Genomic DNA, 10,893 nt, shown 5'->3' with positions numbered 1-10,893 from the left:
GAAGTCGGGCTGTATCTGTCACAACATTTAACTTGAATACAGAGTCACTTAGCCTCCTAACTGCTCAGGGTTCTGATTGCAAAGCCCCAGTAGCAAGTCCTGGGGGTTGGTTCGACCTGACCCTTGTATTGCTCAGGAGGCAGTGCCGAGTATAGAGGGGCTAAACCAAGAGAAAGCCTGCCTCTGCCGGATGAGGGAGAAAGGGAGGAGCCAGGAGAAGAGCTTGGCTCTGTAACTGCTTCAGCTGGAGGCCCAAACTGCTGACTCTGCCCTTTCCCAGAGCTCGGAGGAGGTGAAGCCACGCCCACATGCAGCCCAGTGGGACCAATTAGAGCATTTACAGCCAAACACTGGAGGGGTGTGCCTCCTCAGCTCCATCTTGCAGGTTGCTATAATAAAAAAGCACCTATGACACTGCACAGATTAATACTCCACTGAGCAAATTAATCCTTGAGATTTCACTCACTGCCTGTGGCTTAGCAATTTTAATTGGCTCTAAACTGCCACCTGAATTGATGTGAGAGTGTAGGGACGTCAGAGACGGCACGAGCCGCACTCACGCATGGATATAACTTCTGGAAAAGGATGGCGGGGGTGGAGGGCTGTTGCAGATGCCAAGGGGTGAGTGCACCTCGGCCTTCCGGTTCCCATCTCTGTATTTCTGTCACCATCGAGGAAGCGGTCGGAAGAGTTGTAGAGCTGTTCTTGAGGACCTGTGCCTCCTTCCCCTGCCCCTCCGGCCCCGGGTTCCGGTTCCCCATTAACTGGCCAACTCTGCAAACTGTGAGTACTCGGTATGTGTCGGTACTGTGGCAGGAAACGTGTGTGGCAGGAGCCTGTGCGTTCGGAGACCGCTGCGTCGCAGGAGCAGAGGCAGCGTTACTGCGACGACCCCGGAGTGGAAGTGGAAAAAAAGCCTCACAGTGGCCAAGGCCCAGTTCTTTCCACTTCGGCCGCAGAAGTTCCCCTCCCCCTTCATAGACAGGTTTATGGAGCTTCTGCAGCCGGGTGAACGTGGTGGCCTCTGCTGCTGATACCCTTGTGGTTCAGTTCCACCCCCATCCTGTCCTGGGACCAGAGGGGTGCCCCTCTCGGGTCCTCCCCTGCTACACACCTCTTAGAGGAAGCGGGACCTGCGGCCTCCCTGGAAGGTTCTGCCATGACCGCAAAGGTCTGTATTGCGCCACCCAGTGGTAGCAGCTACTACTTGTGTCAACACCACCTTGAAACGTGGCTGCCTCCCCAGAACTGACTCCTGCTCCTCTCAACGCCCTTCCCTCCTAGTCTCTCAGCCCTGCCAGGCTTCCTCTGTCATTCCACCCTCGCTCAACGACAAGTTTTTAAAATTTATTCTTAAAATAACTTACTTGTGTGTGTGCGTGGGTAAGAGAAGTTCTTTCAGGAGTCAGCTCCGTCCTTCCACCACGTGGACTCAACTCAGGTCATGACATTTGGAGGCAGGTTACTTTACCCATGAAACCACTCACCAGCCCTCAACACCAGTTCTTTAAACACTTTCTTTACTTTATTCTTTTTGTATATGGGTATTTTTGCTTGCATGGGTATCTTGCACCGCATGCGTGCAGTGCCCTCAGAGGGCAGAAAAAAGGCATTGACTTCCCTGATCCAACATGTGGGGGCTGGGAATTGAACTTCGGTCCTCTGAAAGAACAGCCATTGTTCTTACCAGCTGATGCATCTGTCTAGTCCATCAACAATTCTTGAAGCATTCTCCCTGGCTATAAGATGTCAAGCCAGCTGAATTGTCTCTAATCTTAACTTTGGAGGCCAAGGCAGGAGAATCACAAGTTTGAGAACTCCTGGGCCTGTTTGAAAAATGAAGAAGGCTATGGAGATAACTCGGCCAGCAAAGTGCTGGTCATGCAGGCATGAGGACCTGAGTTTGGTCCCCAGAACCCATGTTAAGAAGCTGGGTATGGGGGTCTGTGGTGGGCTGATGGGAGAATCCAGTTCATCTAGGCACGGAGTGAGCGTAAGATGGAAAAATGACTAGAACTGACATTCTTTGCCAGTTGGAAGGATGAAAAAAAATATCAGGGTGCATTGACAAAGCAGAGAGATGTGTGAGACAGATGCTGGAAGGAAGAACGGGGGGATGACGCTAGATTACACGAACCTGGCAGACCGAGCTGGTGGGCTTCGTTCCGTGTAAGTACCATGCATTAACTCCTGTCACCTTACTGTCCTGTGACCTTCTTTACGTCTCTTCTTCTGCCAGTTGGCCATACCATCCTGGGGCCCAGATTCCAATTTTATACCTGCAAAGGGCAGGACCTGTGAGACTTAATACGAGCCTGACATACATATTAAGATTAGTCTATGTCAGTGTTTCTGAACCTCTGGGTTGAGACCCCCCCCCACAGGGTCACATATCATAATATCCTGCATATCAGATATTTACATTAGGATTCATAACAGTAGGAAAATTACAATTCTGAAGTAGTAACGGGATAATTTTATGGCTGGGGTCACCACAACATGAACTGTATTAAAGGGTCACAGCATTAGGAAGGCTGAGAACCACTGTTCTATGTAGTTCTGTTCAAGAGTATACAGAACCTCAAAGCATAAGCATCCGTAGAAGCCCCCGGAAAGGATAAGCCTCATCATTTTGAAGAAGTGTGGGGTCATCACTCTGCAGAAATGTGGGTGTGACTCTCCTGGAAAGCTGATGTGCAAGGTTAACATCCCTCTTGCATCCTGAGCCTAGGCTGTCATTCAACATCAGCCTCTCCGCACACATGCATTATCCTCTAGCCATTATTTATAACAAAAAATGACTTTCCTGATGGGGGAAAAAAAACTTTGAGTGAGGGATCCTCTTGTGTGAACCAAAAATAGCCCTTGCACAGTGATCCACACAGATTCAAATAAACCAGGACAGTGCCAGTATAGAACCTCCTATATCCCAGGAGTCAACAGCATCAGCTCTCAAAGAATAACCCGCTAGACTGGAGCATCAGGACTCTGAAACCCTGGAATCTCTCAGATGGGTCAACAAGTGGGTATGTACCAAAGCCCAACCAGAAATCAATCAACCAGTTAATCCCTCTGTCTGTCTATCTCTCTCTGTGTGTCTCTCTCTCTGTCTCTCTCTGTCTCTGTCTCTCTCTCTCTCTCTCTGTGTATATATTATCCACATGGCTTGCATGTGGATAATAGAAGACCTCTTTATAGGGTTGGGTCACTCCTTCCATCTTTGGGTGGGTTCCAGGAATCAAACTCAGGTTGTCAGGCTTATACATCAAATGCCTTTACCTGTTGAACCATCTTCAGATCTAACGTCCTGTGTTTTCAGGAAGCCATTCAGTGGTTCTGATGGCCCAGTTTACAGTTGACCCACCATTTTTGAACCCTCCATACTCAAAGAGTCAACGAACCTTGGACAGAAAATATTTAAAAGGCAATAGTATACTGGTGCTGTCCAAGAACAGGCTTCTCCCGGGTTGTTATCCCTAAACAATGCACTAGAACCACGATGCCCTTGCTGTCTACCCTGGGTCAGGTATCTGGGTTCCTCTAGAATGTGTCTTATCAAAAACACTATACCATCTTCCACAAGGAGCTTGAGACTCCTTGAAATTTAGCATCCAAGAAAGTTTATGGAACCAGTTCTCTCAGGACAGAGAGGTTCAGCTGTATGGATGGACTGCCGAAGTCCCTGCAGGCAGGGGCCCTGCCATCTCTCAGCATTGTGTGCCCAGAACCCTGCTACAGAGGGGGCTTACGGTTCTGTGGGTATGCACGAAGAAGGGTAGGAATATACGCATGAGTGAGAGAAGAAACGTCACAAGTAGAGGAAGCAGAGGAGAAATTATGCACTGGATCTAAAAGAGACACCTTGTTGGCATTACTTTTTAACTCTTATTTTATTTTCATTTCTTAATGCCTGGATTCTGAGCCCTGCTCCTGGGTGCCTCTTGTTAGCGTACTTTTAAAACTATTTTATTTGGGTTTCTTAAACCTCTTCCTCCCTCCGCCATCCCAGTCCTTTCCAACACCTCAAAGCTGGGTAGGACAGTAAGGTTAGCGGGGTGACAGGCACAGTCTTCCCAGGCTACTTCCTGATGGTTAGGGCTATCGAGCTCCTTGGATCAAGTCCAATCTTTGTTTCAGGGTAGCTCCAACTTCTCCTCAGGAGCAGGGTTGGGGTCACCACAACATGAACTGTATTAAAGGGTCACAGTATTAGCAAGGCTGGGGAACGACACCAGCAACCTTCTTTCTTGGAGCCCTCCTTTCTCTTTCTGGGCTCTGGCATGTATTCCCTCTCCAGAGCCCTCAGATTTAAACTATCTGCAGCTGGCAAAGGGCCCCTCTCAGAGCCTGCACCAGTCAAATAGTTTGCTGCTGTGGACAATCTGAATCAGCCCCATATCCCACACCTGGGATCAAAACAAAAACATTTATGTCCACAATAACTCCTAGAGGTTGCCATGATTTCATTCTGACTCCAGTGCAATGAGGAATTGAAGGGATGGGGAAAAACAGTGCCGGTGTGGGGATAGCCACTGGGACATCATCTCCCCCTCCCCCAACCTTGCACAGAGTCCTTAGCGATACCCCTGTGCCATGGAATCACTCCAACCTGAATCCCAGATGAAAACCAAGCTGCTTCCCCAGACCCAGAAGCAAGAGATCCCTTGGTCGTAAGTGGCCTATAAAGACCCCATAAGTTAATTGCTTAATATCGTTATAAAGGGCCAGTTGGTCTTGGGGTGAATAAGGCTAATGCTGTTCTTGGCATCCAGCTGAAGGATTCAAGGCGCCAGAAATACAAAGGAAGGCTTCTTTCAACTTTCAGACTAGACTGTTGAATAAAACTAGAAAGATGGGGAAGGGGCTGCCAGGGTGGGTGGGGGCTATTCAAAGAATAAAGATTCTTTTGGTAAAGAAATATTAATCGTAATATTCACATTGCGTTAAAATATATGTTTGAGATCTCCAGAATGAGATGTTCATAAATAGATAAGCTTTAAGTGGATGGTTTTTTAGCCTGGATTTTCCTCTACTGAAATATAATTAACACTTCCTGAAACCAGCTAGCTTGGAATAATTTAGTTCAATTGTAAGTATGCAAAACACTTAACAATTAGCTCTGTGAAATGAGACCAGCAAGCACGGAGCCGACTTCATTAATGCCCTAAGTGCACATGCCCCATTATGAGAGCTTTCAGAAATATTGTATGAATCCGAAACACCCTCGTAGAATGGAACCGGGAGGGAGTTTCCGATTATTTCCATTCATTTCAAAGCTACATCTCATAACGCAGCCATCTGAAAGATGATGGCAATTGGTTTTAATATTTTTACAGCCTCTTCTGAGGTGGTTTAAAAAAGAGAGAGAGAGAATGAAAAGAAAAGAAACCAAAGTGTAACGAGGTCTTTAAAGCCAGTGAGATTGAATTTGCCATTAAGAGGGGCAGCTTGGGCCGAGGAAAGCTCACGGTTCTTGGAGTCAGGGGGTTATGCACTCGGCCTGTGTCCACGTGTGTTTTCTCACCTGCACATCAGGGGAAGTACTGATGGAACTCATAGCCCTCAGAACTGGTCCCACCCAGTCAGAACATATGCTGGCAGTAAGCCGTCCTCTCCTCCTTAAATTTTCTCGAGCCAGAAAAACAGTGCCTCCCTCAGAGGCCTGTTGAGTGATTTCCATGAGATAGTGACTCAGAGGGCTCAGAGTCAGGGGTGGAGGAGTGGGAGAGTGAAGGGAGTGTGAGATTTGAATCAAAATGAAGGCAGGAGGCAAAGCCTTCCTAAGTCAGTGCTAGGGTTGGAGAGAGAGCTCAGCAGTCACTACTGCAACTTGCTTTTCAAGTATGAGGCCTGAGTCTGATCCCACAACACACATCTTTTAAAAGCCTTCAGTGCTATCGGCCAGCCTAGTCTAAGCCAGCAAGCTCCGGGTCTGTGAGGAAAGACACACCTTAAGACGTCCTTTGCCCTCTCCATGCACACCCTCACATCCACCTGCACAGGCAAACATGCACACACACATTAAAAATTAAACAATCGACTCTTGCTACTTGTAAGCTCTGAGGAAGCAAACAGAAACAACAATGACAAGAAAAAGGTAGAGTTCTCGCTCCTTTCAGTCACCAAAATGCAGTTTTAACTCACTGCTTCAAATGAAAACCACAAGTTGAAAGCCTCCTACCTCACGAGGCTTGTGTGGGTGCCTGCCCAAATGACCATTGGGGACAGTCATAACATGGAGTCTCCTACAATAGACAAGGTCCAAAGAGTTCATTCCAACTCCTGAAGGCTGGGCCAGATGAAGTTTCCACTGCGTTACCTGCACTCTGTCCTTGCTGGTCTGTGACAAGCTGGCCGCACTGAGGAGAACCCTGGGGACGGAATGTGACCTGGAGAGCCTGCTTTTCCAGGCAGAAGGGCTCTCCCAGGGAAGAGAGGGGAGGGATTGTTACAGGGAGGCAGGCAATAGCTTCAACTGATTTGGAATCTACTGAGCACCGAGACAAGACAATCAACTTCTTTTCCTGTATTCCACTGCCCAGTTTAGAGAAAAGGAACCTGAGGCTCAGAGATCTCAGCTGGCTCAAGCTTACACGGCCGAAAGACAATAGCTCTGCAAGCTGGATTCCTGCTCAGTATTCTGCATCAAGCTCCCACTCTGAGTCTTCCCCCATCGCTGGGCAGGTGGACACTCCCTGAGGTAAAAAACTTAGCACAGTGATGTAGCCTCTGGAATCTCCATGGGAAACAGCTGGAACAGCCCACGGCTGCAGTAAAGAAGAGAAGGCAACCAGGACACAGCAGTGGGTTAGAACAGCACGTGTGGGGATGAGGGGTGGCCCAGTGGGGAGGTACGTGCTTGCTATGCAAGCGTAAGGTCCTGCATGTCCATCCCCAGCACTCACCTAAAAGCCAGGCATGGAGGAGGGGCAGAGACAGACAGATCCTCATTGACTAGCCACCCTAACAGAATCCAAGAGCTGCTGGTCCAGTGAGAGGCCTGTCTCAAAAATAAGATGGAGGATGATTGAGGAGGGGACTCAACACCAACCTCCAGCCTGCACACACATAGACACACACATATGTACCCAAACACATAGACACATGCATATACACACATATACACACAAACACATAGGCACACACATATACACATACACACATAAACAGGTAGACACACATATACACATACACACATAAACAGGTAGACACATACATATATACACATATACACACAGAAACACATAGACACACACATACATACATAAACATACATACACACAAACACATAGATACACACACATATACACATACACACACATACATACACATAGACACACACATATACACATACACACACACAAATACACATAGACACACACATATACACATACACACACACACACACATACACATAGACACACACCCCACAGATTTGTTAGTCTTCTAGCTCTGAGTGTGAGAAGTCCAAAATAAGTTAGCAAGGCTTCATACCTGTGGAAGAATTCGAGGAGGAGGAACAATCTGTTCTGCATCTCTCCCAGGTTCTAGAGGTAACAGCGCTCCTTAGATTCTGGCCTCTTCATCTTCGAAGCTAGCAGAAAACTGCCTTCACATTCACTCACGCCATTCTCTCTCTCCTTTGCTTCTGTTGCCACAGATCCCGCTGTAACTCCCATCCTCCTGCGTTCTTGCAGCGCGAACCCTGCATGATCTTGGTTAGTCTCACAGCAGTAGTCGTCACTAAACCACGTCAGGCTGGGCATGCTGACTCACAGTGATCCCAGGACTGAGGAAGCAGAGGCAGGAAGATCATCCAGAGCTGGAAGCTAGCCTGGGCTACTTAGCAAGACTATATATAACACATACACACATTAGGAAGTCCTTTTGCTAGAGAAGACACAAACATTAGAACAGGACATTTTAGCGAGCCACAGGCCTTAACAAATGAAGTCATAATAGCCATGCCATCTTCCGTTGGAACAAATGTAATTCTGTATTAGCAATAGTCTCAATATCCAGTAGTGGCACGCTACCAGTAATAGTAATCCGAGCATGATATCATGCGTTCTTTTCAGGATTGTGTCATTTTATCTTTAAAAGTGCCCCCACAGGGCCGAGACTGTGGTGAGTGGGCAGAGCACTTGCCTAGGATTTGTGGTGCCCAAGGTTCAACCTCCAGCACTGCATACACTGGGCATTATGGTGCACACCCGGAACCCCAACAATCAGGAGGCAGAGGCAAGAAGGTCGGAGTTCAACCTCATCCTCAGCTATGTAGAGAACTTGAGTCTAGCCTGTGCTTTGTGAGGCACTAACTCAGGGGGAAAAAGTGCCCTGCAAGCTGGGTTCACACCTGCAATTCCAGCACTCGGAAAGCTAAAGCAGGAGGACTGAGTGTTTGAAAACAGCCTGGCTACATGGTAAGACTCTGTCTCAAAGAACCTGTTTTTCTGGCGCCGGAAAGATTGCTCAGTGATTAAGAGCACTTATTTCCTCCAAGGACCTGGGTTTGAGTCCCACACCTTCATGGTCGCCAACAATCATCAGCAACTATAGCTTCAGAGGAGCCAATGCCTAAGCTGTTCAAGGGCAGCCAGGAAATGCTGGATTTGAACCGGAGCCATCTCCGGTTGAATTAGGCATCTAATAATAATAATAATACCACAGACTCAGCAAATATTGCAGTACTCTAGAAGACGTAAAGTTAGTCTCAAGCATTAAAACAGAGCACAGAGGGACTGAGAGTGGGGCTCAGCAAGAGACCTAACGTGCCTAACATGCCCTAGGTCGCAGCCCCAGCAATGTAGAAACGAAAAGAAGCTCAGATCAACACCCGGTAGCCAGTCCTCAAAGCACTTGAATTGCAAACGTGAGGTCCTTAGTTCTTCCAGAAAGCCAGGTTTGGTGTTGCACACCTGTAATTCAGGCACTGGGGAGCACAGACAGGTGGGGCCTGAGGCTCACTGGCCAGTCACCCCAGCTTCCTCGGTGAGTCCAGTGAGAGACTGTCTCAAGAGCAAAAACAAAAATTAAAAAAGAAAGAAAAAGTTGGACAGCACCTGAAGGTGAACCTCCGGCCTCTATACACACTCACACATGTGCGGGTGCTCCTGCGATGTCCACCCCTCACACACGTGCATATGTGAACGCACACACAAACAATGAACTCAAACAGATACAAGAGTACAGGGAATAACACAGAAAGATGTATCTGGGGCCAAACCCACACCCTGCCACTCCGACCTCCATTTTCCCTTCTGTAAGCTGGGATTAATAACACCTACTTCTCTGTATTCAGGTGGAGATTCAAATGAGATAATGCACATTGTGCTCTATCACATGGTTCCAGAACACTAGGTATTGGCTGAAAATCTCAGTGCTTAGGCTGATGCTGGCTGACCCTCCTGTCAAAGGAGAGACCCTCCAATATCCAGGAAAAAGAGATGGGCTAGTTACAGTCCGAGGCTCTCCCCCTTTGACTCCGAGGGTCTGGGGAGGCTGGCCCTTGCTCATCGGTGTGTGATGCCTCTGCACACTGAGAGATAGTCCTAGCACCCCCTGCCCTTGGGAAAAGACTTGACCAGCTTCCTCTGACTCTGACCAAAGACCAGCCTCCTGTCGCTGCCAGCATCCTCTAGTCCCTGGGCGGGTGGCAAGGATTGATGGGATGTGTAAAAAGGTCTTCTAGAATCTTGCTCAGCACCCCTTTCCGCAGATACCCTTCAAGCCTCTGCAGCAGGCTCGTTTATCAGGCTTGTGAAAGCATGGCAGTGAGCCTCCGGGTCTGCAGCCCGGCCCCCAGCTGGCCCACACAGGAGATTGATGACTGGAGTGATGGAGACAGAAAAGCTGGCTAGGGCGGTGCCTTTGTCCCTGGGAAGGGAAGCCTCTCTCCTGGCTGGCTCATATGCTCCACAGCCTGGCTGCAGGGCCCAAACGGGGCAGAAGCAGTGGGCCTCTACCAGGAGACCTGCGGTTCAGAAGTCAAGGGTCCCAGAGGCTTGTCCCGGATCACACAGAGGATCAGTCAGGCGGCTCTGTGACCTTGAACATGTCATGGCCCACTCTGAGCCTCCACTGAATCAACTCCAAGCTCAAGGAAATCATGTAAATCTTTCCCAGGGCTGTTGAGCACTTTAAGTGGGTTCAGACCCATAAAGTACCCAGAGGACTGCCTGGCCTACTGTAAGGGCTATGTTTTATTAGCTACTATCTTGTTTGAACTTGGCTCCCTGGTCTTTACTTTAGGAGTCCTCTGACTCCCATACTAGTGCTCTTCCCATGACTTCAGGACCACCTCCCTCTGGCCAGTCAGTGCTCTGGCATTGGTACACCTTCCCTCCCAGTCCACAAGGTCTCCCTGGATCTTTCTCATCCTTCCCAAATAGTCCTGACAGCCTTGGCAGCATGCTTACTAGGAACATCTCTGCTGGATTTGCCCTAACATCAAGCGTTAGTCACAGAGACCTGTGAACTCTAGATCACTAGCAGCTGAAGTCCCCTTTTTGGGCAAGGATGAAAATCACTGGATGGAAAGAGCTGGTGTCACCAAGTCCCAAAAGCTTTCCAGTCAGTAAGTGGCTGCCAGCTCAGTCTCCTTTCGAGGGTCTGGGGAGGCTGGCCCTTGCTCATCGGGTGTGTGATGCCTCTGCACACTGAGAGATAGTCCTAGCACCCCCTGCCCAGACGTGTCCTCTGAGGAAGCAGGAGGCTGGCATACCCGCAGCTGGACACATGCGGCTGTTGTGTTAGCCAGTTAAGTATGATCACCTTGGCATTTGGTCCATCAAAACTGTCCATGCTGAGGGTTAGGTGAGATGGCCCAGTGGGTAATGGCACTTGTTATGCAAACCTGGTGACCTGAGTTTGATTCCTAAAACCCTCATGAAG

At 48.6% G+C, this 10,893-nt stretch overlaps 1 long non-coding RNA gene across 1 annotated transcript; it reads left to right on the top strand.

Annotated features, from left to right (window-relative positions):
- The first annotated feature begins 405 nt into the window (after positions 1–405).
- On the top strand, positions 406–9,485 carry LOC132656566 (uncharacterized). The gene is made up of 3 exons (XR_009594324.1): positions 406–783; positions 6,543–6,700; positions 7,661–9,485. It is a non-coding gene; the product is annotated as an uncharacterized LOC132656566 (long non-coding RNA).
- Positions 9,486–10,893: the final 1,408 nt, after the last annotated feature.

Source organism: Meriones unguiculatus, chromosome 9 (genome assembly GCF_030254825.1).
Source record: "Meriones unguiculatus strain TT.TT164.6M chromosome 9, Bangor_MerUng_6.1, whole genome shotgun sequence".
Taxonomy (NCBI): domain Eukaryota; kingdom Metazoa; phylum Chordata; class Mammalia; order Rodentia; family Muridae; genus Meriones; species Meriones unguiculatus.
This window is presented reverse-complemented; position numbering and strand designations above follow the sequence as displayed.